This window comes from Notolepis coatsorum (assembly GCF_963971535.1).
Source record: "Notolepis coatsorum genome assembly, chromosome: 7".
Classification (NCBI taxonomy): Eukaryota; Metazoa; Chordata; class Actinopteri; order Aulopiformes; family Paralepididae; genus Notolepis; species Notolepis coatsorum.
The window spans coordinates 103,967,284-103,981,646 of NC_140171.1; positions in this window are offsets into that span (position 1 = coordinate 103,967,284).

The following is a 14,363-nucleotide window of genomic DNA, read 5'->3' on the forward strand; positions in this document are numbered from 1 at the left end:
TTCCTCACATCCTTAGGTGCTGCTGCTGATGGTGTGTCCTGTATATTGCCAAACACTGGATCACTTGCAATTTTCACGTCGTTCAACGAAGTCAACAATGTCAGGAAATCTAGCTCTATGGCCACGCCTTTCCTGCAGGTCACAGGCCACAGTTCTCCATATGTCCCTGTGCTTGTAAGGTAATTTTCTAGCATGGTGGCTAGCATGTTGGCAGACATGGCCAACTCGTACATCATTTCCACTTCTTCCATGGCGTTGCAGCATCCTCTCAAAAAGAGACTGTATGCTTGCAGAGCTCTGACATCTTCTGATTTTATTGGTGGCCATGAAAGAGCCTTTCCCATGTAGGCAGAAGCAATTCTATGTCCATTCCCAAAGTGCTCATGTAGCAAAGCCTTAGCTTTCACATACCCTCGGTCATGAGCCATATGCTGACAGCTTCTGACAAGCTCACGAGGCTGCCCCCTAGTGAACTGTTCAAGGAAGTACAAGCAGTCCATATGGTTGTCAGTCTTCTGTTCAATACTGTGCTCGAATTACCTTATGAAGGTGTGATAATGTAAAGGGTCACCATCGTAAATTTGAATGTCTCTTTTAGGCAAGAATGAAAGAGACTGTTGTTGAACTAGCAAAGCTGTTATTTCATTTTGTTTATCTAAAACAGTGATTATGTTACTGCTGCTGGTTGATTGTTGTGGTGCAGGGTGAAAGCTTTGGTGCTGAGTCCGTGGCTGTGCTTGAGTGCACTGTAATGTCCTTTGTCCCTTGACCCCTGTGTGTCTTGACAATTCGGGTTGTGGTTGTAGATCCTGAGCTGTGGTTGTAGCGGTTTGTGCTTCAGCACTGAGCGTTTGAACATTCCTTTGTCCTCTTCGGAAATAAGAGCTCATGCCTTTAGATTCGACAGACATATTAGTTGAAATACGAGATCCTCCAGAGCCTCTTAGCACATTGACTTTAGCTGCTGCTGAAGCTATTTCCATTTCAAGTTCAAGTTGCTCCTTTTTTTTTCTTAGTTCCTCCTTTTTCTTTCTTAGCTGTTCCTCTTGCTCTTCCTCTTTTCTTTTTTGCTCCTTTTGCTTTCTTAGCTGTTCCTCTTGCTTTCTTAGCTGCTCCTCTTGCTCTTCTTCCTCCGTTCTTAATTGCACCCTTTTCTTTCTTAGCAGCTCCTCTTCTTCTTCTTCCTCTTGCTCTATTGCATGCTTATCCTTTAATAGCCTTTGTTTTGCAATTAGAGCGGCCATGTCAGATTCAGCTTTGCGTGTGGAAGACGTGGTTGAGATGTTAGACCTAGGCCCAGCAGAGCTTCGATTGGCTGAACCTCTGCTTCCAGAATTTGACACACTGTCACTTGGTTTGATTTCATCATCAGCTTCAATTACATCACAGTGTTCATCAGGTATTTCAACAGGAGTTACTTGCTGTGTTACAGGTATGGGGAAATCATGTACACAAACATTGGCGCTTGTACTGTATTTTTGTCTCCCAGTTTCAGAAAGCCACTGCCTTACATCATCCATGAATCCCTTTTTGCATTTTAATATTGTTTCAAACCATTCGTTTTGTTTTTCCTGTTCCTCTTCAGAAATTAAAGAAATTACGGATTTGTGTAACAGAGTGGTATCTTCAACCATTTGATTAAAATGTTCCAATTCAGACTGCACCTGTGAAGCATTGTCATTATCTTCCATAAGCTGCTTTAATACCTTCATAAGACCTTTCATTTAGCGAACATTTGCGTGACGTTCATTATGAAGCGTTTCCAATTTATAGGCCATGCCTTTGGCAGTGAGTTTAATTTCTCTTTTTTGACCATCCGTTTTTGAGCCATTAGTATCAACACTTGATCCTCCTGACGCCATTCTTCAATTGCTCAAGTGCAATTATTCAATAATCCACAGTCCTCTTTAATGAACAATCAATCCATTAATCAATTAGCTGCCGCTTAGGCCGCGCAATGTCCATGAGCGCAAGACGACGCAGCCAGTCAACAACAGGTCCCCAATGGACAAGCAGAGTAACAAATTCACACTGTGTTTTTTAACACGAAAGGCTTCACAGTTGAATAAAACAAGTTACTTAGCTTTCTATTGCTGGTCTGCGTGTCAGGCCTTCCCAGTGGTGCAGTCGTAATATGGGCCAAGGCCAAACGCTACGCGCACGCGCGCTCCCGCGCACGCGCATACATGTTCCCTCGGTTGCGCACAGAACAGATGATACAACTTGTCTCATCCTTCCAGTCGGGAGATCAAGCAACCCCCCACCTACAGGGCTTGTATTTGGTTGTCGGTATCCTATTATTATGCAAAGTCTAGGTGATAAGTGCCGGCGGGCGGGGTATACGGCGCGACAAGTCATTTTTGTGTCGTCGCGCCGGCACTTATCACCTAGACTTTGCATAATAATAGGATGCGCGCACTTCTGCCTCAGTGACGTAGCCTAAACGTCATTTGACCGCGTATGCCCACCACTGCACCACTGGGCCTTCCGAAGTGATGTTGTGCTCCTCCAATGCAGCGATGATCCAGGCGTCCCAGTGATGCCCTCAAGATCAGCGCCCCGAAGCGACTCGAGGAATCCGTAATGTCAATATAGTTGATTTCCTTTTATAAACGCTTTTGTTTGCTTGCTTAGTTTCTTTTGACTATGTTGCGGCAGTAGACTGTCATAGACAGGTAGTGCCGAGGGGCTGAGTGGAGGAGTTCAAACAATTGACGCGCACAGTGAAATAACTCCGTTCCACGTCCAGGAAATACTTTTGAAGCTTTTATTCTTCGCTTCATGAGACAAACAAAATACGATTTGCGATTTGCGCTTTGCGTTATTGCGGTCAAAAGAAAATATGCTCTCCTAACTCCTACCCCCTCTCTCCGTGAACTGTCGACCTCTGTGAACTGTCAAACACCGAGAACTGTCAGACGTGAAAAGGTGAATGAAATTCCATAAAACATTCCCATTAGCGCCACACCCCCGTGAGCACGCCCACCACCTAAAGTGACAGTACAACTAATAATACAACACAAATATAATACTGAATCATAATAAAGAGACCTCCATTACGGCGCCTACATAACGGCCCCTAATTATTCAAATATAATAATTACACAATTGTAAATTATGTAGGTGCCTACAAAAAAAAACATTAAATTATTCAAACAATAGTTATTTTTCGTCACCGGCCCCTAATTACTCAAACAATAGCTTTTTTTCATTACCGGTCCTAATTATTCAAATGTAATAATTACACAACTGTAAATTATGTAGGAGCCTACAGGAAAAACATTAAATATAAGGCACAATTATTGACAAGTTTTTTTTCTTTCGATTTTTTTATCATTTTCTCGCAAATGTCCTTTTCTTCTTTCTTAATCGTATCCTAGGGCCAGAGGTTACTAGCACATAGCCTTAAGGAGGGATACTTATCATCGTTTGGTCAGTCAAGTCAGAAGAAACAAAAAACTGTAATCCAATGTTCATGTGTTAAATGCCAGTCTATGCAGTTCAATATGAACATCTGAAGTCCTCATGGCCCTTCCGCTTCCTGTAGAAGGCAAACCTTGGTGATAGGCCTGTCCAGATGACACATAATTTTATTTTTATTTTGTATTTAACCAGGAAGTCCCATTGAGATACAAGATCTCTTTTGCAAGGGAGACTGATTGATTGATTGATTGATTGAAAACTTTATTAACAGATTGCAGAATGGGTACAGTACAGTACAGCTCAATACATACAATTGTTAAGGGGATGCAGACCAGAGAAAGACTTTCATCTTGTTTACATCAGGGTCCCCCATTTTCAATTCATCATAACATATATGACATACATGACATACAGATAGACAGTACTGCTACATCTATACATTTATGACATACCAGATTTGCAAATACACTACTGTTTGTGATACGAAAAGAGTCCAGAAAAGAGAGTATATACATTTGACGTAGAAACTGTACATTGGAGGAGGTTGGGTAGGTGGGGGGGGGGGGGGGGGGGGGGGGTGGGGGGGACTGTACATTGGAGGTGGTTGGGTGGGTGGAGGGGGGTGGTTGGGTAGGAGGGGTGGGTGGGGGACACTGTACAACTGTACAAGCAAAACTCTACATTGGAATATTGACAAGACCATACTTGGTAATTTACTGTACATTGGAGGGGGTTGTGTTAGGACATTTACAGGGGCCAGTTTCGAGTTGCAGTCTCCCGTAGGTGTTTTTTGAGAGTGTTTTTGAAAGTGGGTAGTGATTCACATTCCTTTACAGCTTTGGGTAGGGCGTTCCACATTGATGTGGCATAATTGCGAAACGTGTTTAGTCCCTTGTTTGAGCCGAATCTGGGTTTAACATGATTTGTGGAGCTCCCTCTGGTGTTGTGATCGTGGTATTCACTGACCTTTAGGAAGTATTTTGACATGTACATGGGTACCTTGGTCGTGTAGTGTATCGTGTAGACCAGGCCCATTGCAAGTTGCTGTACTCTGTCGTCTACTCTAAGCCATCCTAGGTTGTCAAAGTGGGCAGGGGTGAGGTGGGTTCTAGGAGTAAGGTCAAGCAGTAGTCTGACCAATTTGTTTTGAGATGTTTGTAATTTTGTTTTTAGCGCCTGTCGTGGAAATATATTATCATGTTCTTATATATCTTGTGGAGATATCATGTTATACAGCTTGAGTTTCAATATGACCAGATTGACTGGTTAATGTGTGTATGTCTCTTTAAGAACACGCTGACATTCTACCAGTCATAACAAAGTTGCTGTTGCTCCCAGTTACTGAGAACCATTTTGTCTTACCTTCATTATCATATCTGATATAATATGTTACGTCTGACAACTGTGTATTTAACATATGTCTGAACAGAACTCTTGGTCACTTTATGACCAGAGGCCACTGTGCGAACATGGGTCTCTGACTGTAAATTGAACTTTCATTGTGGCCGCGGTGAAATAACTTTTCTTCTTATTTGTAAATAAACGTTCCTATTATTAATAATGACTCAGAATGATTTGTAAACGGCTCATCGTTTAGTCCATAGATATTTCCCATTACACGCCTTTGAGGTGCTTTGGTACCATGAGGTGCAAGCATAGTCGTAGTACCCTTGAATGAGTGCTCCTGCCAGAGTATTCAGGGTATTCTTGTTTACCAGTGAGGAGATCCGGTACAAGAATCAAGTTCGTTGGTTGACTTTTTTTATTACATTGGATGCCATTTTGTCACAGGAAAGATTTGCCTCTAGGATGGAACCCAGGTAGGTAATATCTTCTTTCCTTGTGACAATATTGTCACCCACCTGGCCAAGATGACAGCAATAACATTTGCAATATATCAGACAGCAATAATGTGCGGTACATCACAAGAACATAATAAAAGTGCATATATACAATATACAATACATGTAGACACAAAAACACAAAACAGAATAGAAAAGTGTATGACAGTAAAATACAGGGTAATACAGTAATTTAGCAGTTTTGCAGTTGGGACCCGACTACAAAAAGCAGCTAAAGAAATTGTGTAGGAAGTTATGTAATACAGATTTAAATTTGTTGAGAGAGACCAGGGTATCTAAGTGGATATGGTCCTGTAGCCCATTCCATGCCCAAGGTGCGAAGCTTGAAAAAGCTGTTCTTCCTAGTTCAGTGTGTTTTTTTTTATTTATTTTTTGTAGCCATCTTGTGGACCTGAATGTAATATAATGACACAGTTAGAATGTCCTTATGTTGTCATGTACAGCCACTGTTGTCTCTTTTCTTCCGTCCTTACTGGAATTTGTTAAAAAAAATTTATACTGTTCTGTTATTATTGTTGTTGATGTTGTTTTGTTATTGTTGAACATTTAAAATAAAATTGATAAAAAAAAATGTATACTGTTTGTTCAGTGTTCAATACAGATGTTATTACATTTGGAGATTATAATATATTAAAATAAACATTTGTTTGAAAATATGTGGTACTTTGGCAATGGGAAATGGACTCCACATATATAGCACTTTCCTACCTGCACAAAGAGCTTTATAATTGCCTCTCCTTCACCAATTCACACATGCACTCACAGAGCAATGGCAGCCAGATGCCATGCAAGGTGCTAGCCTGCTCATTGGGAGTCATTTGGGGTTCAGTGTCTTGCCCAAGGACACTTCGGCATGTGAACAGAAGGAGCTGGGATTCAAACCACTGACCAAACCATTGACCATATGATCATTAGTTGACCTGCTCTACCTCTGAGCCAGTATTTTGTGGTACATTGAGGTATACTTTGGGGAACTTTGAGGTATTTCGGGGTATTTTAGGGTACTTTGGGGTATTTTGGGGTACTTTGGGGTACTTTGGGGTGTTTTGGGGTATTTTACTGTACTTTGGGGTATTTTATGGTACTTTGGGGTATACTTTGGGGTATTTGGGGTACTTTGGGGTATTTTCTGGTACTTTGGGGTATTTGGGGGTATTTTAGGGTACTTTGGGGGTATTTTGGGGTATTTTACTGTACTTTGGGGTATTTTCTGGTATTTTGGGGTACTTTGGGGTATTTTCTGGTACTTTGGGGTATACTTTGGGGTATTTTGGGGTACTTTGGGGTACTCTCTGGTACTTTGTGGTATTTTGGGGTACTTTGGGGTATTTTAGGGTACTTTGGGGTATTTTGGGGTATTTTTCTGTACTTTGGGGTATTTTCTGGTACTTTGGGGTATACTTTGGGGTACCTTGGGGTATTTTGGGGTATTTTAGGATACTTTGGGGTACTTTGGGGTATTTTCTGGTACTTTTGGGTATTTTGGGGTATACTTTGGGGGTATTTTGGGGTATTTTAGGGTACTTTGGGGTATTTTGGGGTACTTTGGGGTATTTTCTGGTACTTTGGGGTATTTTGGGGTATACTTTGGGGTATTTTGGGGTCTTTTAGGGTACTTTGGGGTATTTTGGGGTACTTTGGGGTATTTTCTGGTACTTTGGGGTATTTTGGGGTATACTTTGGGGTATTTTGGGGTATTTTAGGGTACTTTGGGGTATTTTGGGGTATTTTGGGGTACTTTGTGTCAGGATGGAGGTAGGTGAGTTCCAATTGTTGTAGGCAATCACAGAGACGGAGAAGGTATACTCTTAAACAGGTTCGACTTTAATAGTAAAGAACACAAAGAGTAACACTAGGAAACTATGCCCTGTTTCTATCCTTACCTCCATCTCGAAAGTCATGGAAAAAATTGTATACGAACAGGTCGAAAAATACCTAGCGGAAAAAAATCGAATCTACGAATTCCAATCTGGCTTCAGAACATCCCACTCCACTGATACATGCCTTCTCTATTTAAACGACCACATCAAACAAGAGGTGGACGCGGGCAAATACTGCGGCATGGTCATGCTGGACCTACAAAAGGCCTTCGACACTGTCAATCACACCATTCTGATTGACAAGCTAAAAGCAATTGGTTTTGATAGTCTATCAGTGAGCTGGATGCAATCCTACCTGGAGGGGAGAGAGCAGATGGTGGAGGTAAACAGTACCCTACCCCCCCCCCCCCCCTCACAGTAAGCTGTGGTGTTCCACAAGGAAGCATACTAGGTCCGCGACTGTTCCTAATTTATGCAAATGACATGTCGTCAGCTTGTGACTGCAACTTGTTCCTGTTTGCGGACGACTCAGCCCTGCTGGTCTCTGACAAGAACAAGTTACAGGTTGAAAAAACCCTCAGCTCAGAACTAGGCAAAATCTGTATATGGCTCGCTGATAACAAACTATCATTACACATGGGCAAAACAGAGTCCATTCTCTTCGGTTCAAATAACAAACTCAGCAAGACCGATGGCTTCTCAGTTACAGTGGGTGACAATATTGTCACAAGGAAAGAAGATATTACCTACCTGGGTTCCATCCTAGAGGCAAATCTTTCCTGTGACAAAATGGCATCCAATGTAAAAGTCAACCAACGAACTCGATTCTTGTACCGGATCTCCTCACTGGTAAACAAGAATACCCTGAAGACTCTGGCAGGAGCACTCATTCAAGGGTACTACGACTATGCTTGCACGCACCTCATGGTACCAAAGCACCTAAAGGCGCTAAAAACAAAATTACAAACATCTCAAAACAAACTGGTCAGACTACTGCTTGACCTTACTCCTAGAACCCACCTCACCCCTGCCCATTTTGACAACCTAGGATGGCTTAGAGTAGACGACAGAGTACAGCAACTTGCAATGGGCCTGGTCTACAAGATACACTACACGACCAAGGTACCCATGTACATGTCAAAATACTTCCCAAAGGTCAGTGAATACCACGATCACAACACCAGAGGGAGCTCCACAAATCATGTTAAACCCAGATTCGGCTCAAACAAGGGACTAAACACGTTTCGCAATTATGCCACATCAATGTGGAACGCCCTACCCAAAGCTGCAAAGGAATGTGAATCACTACCCACTTTCAAAAACACTCTCAAAAAACACCTAAGGGAGACTGCAATTCGAAACTGGCCCCTGTAAATGTCCGAACACAACCCCCTCCAATGTACAGTAAATTACCAAGTATCAAGTCAAGTCAAGTCAAGAGTTTTAATTGTCACGGCATACAGGTATACAATGAAATGCGGCTGGTCTTGCCCGCGACGATGTGCAATACAGTAAAGTATTGCGGGCATCGTATGGTCTTGTCAATATTCCAATGTACAGTTTTGTTTGTACAGTTGTACAGTGTCCCCCACCCACCCCTCCTACCCAACCCCCCCCCCCCCCCCACTCTGACTATATTCAGCGTGCCCTCAGCTCGAATACGCATCGACTCAGTGTTATAAGACATTGATATCAGGAGCTATCTGAACGATTTAGTTTAATGGGACGTTTTGTTTTGAACAGTAAGCTAACGCGAGCTATCATGCACTACTGATATCAGTAGCAGGCCGGCTGGCAGGCTCACCGAGGTCCCAGTGTCCCACTAGAGACTAGTGTTTACAACAGCCACGGGTGCGGGAGGAGCAGCAGACGCCGCCGCTCTCTCCGTGTGTCTGAGTTCAGTTCAGTTCGGCTCACTATAGGAGGTCGAACGCGTCGAAAATATGAAGCAATACTAACTTTACTTTTCTTCATAGCTAAATCAGACAGCCAGTCTATCAGAGTGAGTGCTCAGTCGATTGTTCCCGCTGATCATACCTGCTGAGTGCTCACTGCTCAGCTCGCGTGAGTGACGTCATCGCGTCATCACACGCCTTGGATTTAAGAGTGAAATGCGAATGCAAGGCTTGAAAGCACTACTCGCAAGCCCGCCCCCAGATAATATTTACCAATCGCAACGGCCAATTAAAGGGGCAATTCGCGACCATCTCGTCGCAGTGTACAGCCCTGAGCCAATCAGAAGCCAACCCCTAAGTGACAGCACTAAAGGGAAAAACAAGTGACAGCAATCAAGTGACAGATGACAGAGAAGGTGGGTGGTTCCCGACCGTAGTCAAGAACCAGAATCGTAACAGTACCCTCCCCCGACGAACGGCACCAGACGTTCACCTGGGGGCCTCGGGATTCAGCCGCCGGAAATCAACGATCAGGCTGGGATCTAAAATATCCCTTTGAGGCACCCAAGAACGCTCTTCTATCCCGTACCCCTTCCAATCCACCAAGAACTGAAACCCCCTACCCCTCCGCCTACAACCCAGTATCCTCCGCACCGTGTAAATGGGCTGACCACCCATAAACCGAGGCAGAGGAACCGTAGGCAGTGGCGGGGCCAAGAGCGATGAGAGGAACGGCTTCAACAGAGACACATGAAACCTCGGATGAACCCTCATAGAGCTCGGAAGCCGTAGCCTGTAAGCCACAGGATTCACCCGACGTACCACTTTAAAGGGCCCTATAAAGCGAGGAGCCAGCTTCCTGGATTCCACCCGGAGAGGGAGATCCCGGGTGGAAAGCCAAACCCGCTGCCCAGGACGGTAAACCGGAGCCGGACGACGCTTGCGGTTAGCCTGCCGCTGGGTACTAACCGAAACCTTCTGCAGCGTCGCCCGGACCCGCTTCCACGTCCTGCGGCAGCGAGCCACATGTGCCTGGGCCGAGGGCACCTCCGCCTCCTGCTCCTGCTCGGGAAACAGAGGAGGTTGAAAACCATACTGACACTGAAAGGGAGACATACCGGTAGAGGAGGAGAGGAGGGTATTATGCGTGTACTCAGCCCATGCCAACTTCCTACTCCACGGGCAACCGGCAACGTAACATCTCAAGACCCCCTCCAGGTCCTGGTTGATGCGCTCTGTCTGCCCGTTCTACTGCGGATGAAACCCAGACGAAAGGCTGACGGATGCACCGAGACCGGCGGCAAACGCCTTCCAAAACCTGGAAGCGAACTGAGGACCCTGGTCCGACACGATATCCACCAGAAGCCTGTGGACCCAAAAGACATGCTGTATCACCAGATCAGCAGTCTCTCGGGCCGATGGAAGCTTGGGGAGAGGAACAAAGTGAGCCGCCTTCGAGAACCGGTCCACCACCACCAAAATGGCTGTGAACCCGTCCGAAAGGGGGAGGCCAGAAATAAAGTCCAGGGATATGTGCGACCAGGGCCGTTTAGGAATAGGAAGTGGCCGGAGGAGACCTGCCGGTGCACGGCGAGAGGTCTTACTGCGCAGGCCGCCACAAAGGAACGCATATCCCCCTCCACTGTCGGCCACCAGAACCTCCTACGGATAAATTCCAGGGTCCTGGTGGCCCCAGGGTGGCTGGTGAGGGATGAGGCATGTGCCCACTGCAGCAAACGTGAGCGTGCCGCCTTGGGCACATACGACCGCCCCGGAGGGCCCCCGCCAGGGTCGGGCTCCCGCGTCAGCGCCGACCTTACCACCTTATCTATGCCCCAAGACACAGGTGCCAAAATTAAGGCCGGTGGAATAATGGGATGGGGCTGCTCCTCCCGGCCAGGAAGATCAAACTGGCGCGATAACGCGTCGGGTTTGATATTCTTGGACCCGGGCCTATAGGAGATGGTAAATCGAAATCGTGTGAAGAATAACACCCACCTGGCCTGGCGAGCGTTAAGGCATTTAGCCCCTTGGATGTAAGCCAAGTTCTTATGATCGGTCCAAACAATGAAAGGATGTGCCGCACCCTCCAACCAATGTCTCCATTCCTCCAGTGCCAACAACTCCCGATTACCCACGTCGTAGTTGCGCTCGGCTGGTGACAGACGGCGAGAAAAAAAAGCACACGGGTGCACTTTCCCATCCTTTAAGCACCTCTGAGAGAGCACCCCCCCCACCGCGATGTCAGAGGCATCCACCTCCACAATGAACGGAACCTCTGCATCGTGGCGGATCAATACAGGAGCGGATGTAAACCGACGTTTGAGATCGCAGAAGGCCGACTCTGCCCTAGGCGACCATTCAAAGCCAGGGAGAGAGTGTAGTAGCTTCCTAGCTTAATCTATCTATTCTATTCTCTGCGTTGTGTTAAACCTTAAACTCTTGAAGCATACTATATTCTACAAATGCAGATAGACCAGGAAATGGTTTTCTGCTCGTTATCAACAGAGGACCCGGCACGGCAGCTTGAAGAAAGCGAGGTCGGAGCAGTTTTGAAAAATCCGTTAATTTAATAAAAGAGGATTTCATTAAATTACAAATCAAATATTTGAAAGAATGGTGCAATGAATTCTACCGGAAGCAATCGCTATGCCGAAGGACAGTAGAATTCAGTCTAAACGTTCAATATCTAAAAAGCTTGTAGCTTGTAAACAGCTGCTCGTTGTTCGTTCTTCAATGATGTTTTCAGGATGCCGTCCTCTGCTCAATCGTGGTCTTCTTTGTCTGGTGGAGAAAATAGTGTGTATTCGCTGTTCTCTTCCTGTCTTTGTCTGGTGGGGATTCTGTCTGTCTCTCTTCGTGGAGCTCGTCATATTCAAATCTAGGCTCCGCCCCTAATTTTACGACAAGCGGGCGTATCCAAAAAGCTCTTACCGAGCTTTCTAATTGGAGAAACACTCGTTTCAGCTCTCAATAGGCTAATCCACTACAGTGACGTCAGGACTGAATTTATTAGTGGGCGTTTTCCAGCAGTTTCAAGATACCCCTACTTGGGCACAAAAGGGGACCGAAGCAATACCTCTTTGATCTTTACTCTATTCCTGCTGCCCTTTGTTTAAACGGGATAGCAGGCACCACCTGGTGTGTTATGTCTGGCGCCTTAAGGCCGTTTTGAGTATCTTGTATATTCAACCTGACAGACCAAATTGTCTCCTAGATGTTTGTTTGATCTTAAAACTGTAAAACCACACAGCTGCTGATCTTCTCAGGAGATAAAACAGCCACTGTCTTCTGATTTAATTAGCGCCTGTTTATCTCATTCCCCCCCACGAGGAGATTGAGATAGCCAGCTGCGTTTACAAAGTGAGAGGTGCATTTTCTAATTTTGTGTTGTGCCTTTGTGTTAAAGAGAGGGGGAAGAGGGGAGAAATCGTGGATGTATTTAACCTTTCCTTATTTCTGCCATTCTGTGATCCTTGGTTGTGCCGTACATTTTTATACAGTTTGTTTGACTGAAAACTACCACAAGAGGCCTTAGTGAGAGCTGTTACCGGATTGGCTAAGGCGCTAAAGTTGCGAATAAAGCACCTGTAAAAATTTGCAAAGCCCAAAAACCGACGAAGGCCGTGGCCAGTCCAAGACTGCACTCACCTTGGCCGAATCCATGCGTAGATCACCCTTCGTCAACACAAAGCCCATGGGAAACGGTATCAGTGTGAAACACACACTTCTCGGCTTTAACGAAAAGTTGATGATTGAGGAGACGGTCTAGCACCTCCCGAACATGCAGTTGGTGTTGCACCATATCGCGAGAAAAAACTAGGATATCATCTAGGTAAATAAACACTGACACCCCAATCAAGTCTCGCAGCACGTCGTTAACCAGGGCTTGGAAGACTGCCGGAGCATTAGCCAAACCAAAGGGCATGACCAAATACTCATAGTGACCATTGGGCATATTAAATGCAGTCTTCCACTCGTCTCCTTCTCTAATCCTGACCAGATTGTATGCATTACGTAAATCAAGTTTAGAAAAGACCTGTGCCCCCTGTAAGCACTCAAAGGCCGTGTCCATGAGAGGTAAAGTCCTAATAAACTAACCTACACTGTAACACACAACACTTTGATGAACAGAGTTGATAGAGTTGTACCCTTCTTGCTGTCTTGTCGCACAGAACTTGTAAGTCGCTTTGGATAAAAGCGTCAGCTAAATGACTAAATGTAAATGTAAATGTAAAGGATATCGGTTCTTGATGGAAACGTCATTCAATCCCCTATAATCAATGCACGGACGCTGATCCCCATCTTTTTTATCAACAAAGAAGAAACCAGAGCCGGCCGGGGATGTGGAAGGACGTATGTGCCCCGCAAGCAATGCCTCCTCAATGTAGGTGTTCATGGCCAAGGTCTCGGGGCGTGAGAGAGAGAACATTCGCCCGCGAGGCGGGGAGGTACCGGGTAGGAGTTTAATGGGACAGTCATATGATCTATGAGGCGGTATGAGGCGTTTAGCACGCGTCTTGCTAAAAACGTCCGCCAGGTCCCAATAGATCTCAGGAACCCCTATCAAATCGGGATTAGAGGGTGGAACAGAATCTGCGACGCTTCCGACCACCCTGGAGAGAGAAGAAGGAGAAAAAAGAGAAGAGGGGAAGGGAGACAAGGTAGTGGACAAACTCTCGCCGACGACCGACTTCATGTCGACCTCCGTTGAGAGCTTGCCCGTGCTCCAATTAATATTCCGTACACATGAAGACAACCAGGGATGACCCAACACCATTACAGAATAGGGAGACAATAACAAATAATTGAACCCACTCCCACCCCCCACCCGCCACCCGGATGTGCATAGGAACAGTGCGTTGAGTGACGCTCCCACTGCCCAGGGGCTGACCGTCCAGGGCGTAGACCGGAATGGGAACCCCCAACTCTTCTACCGGGATTCCCCATTCTCTCACCAACCCCAAGTGAATGAAATTGCCCGCCGCCCCTGAGTCAATGAGAGCCTTCGTTCCCCTAACGTTACCCCCACAGTTAACCGCCACCTCCAGAAATGTACGTGAGTCAGATGGTAGTGCTGGGGTGAGCCCACCTGCTGGCGCCCTCTCGACGCCCGGCGGAGCACCTCCTCTTCCCGACTGGCGCCGAGTTGAGCCAGCCTGTTCTTGACAGCTGCCGAAACGATGACCGGTGCTTGCCGCACCGGAAGCAGCGTCGCTCCTCGATGAAGCACCGCCGCTCGTCGTCTGAGAGCGACAGCGCCCCAAGCTGCATGGATTCATCACCCAGTGGCCCACTCGTGTAATGCGGGAAGATATCAACAACGGGAGGAGAAAGGACACGTACCTGGGTAGTATCTTCAC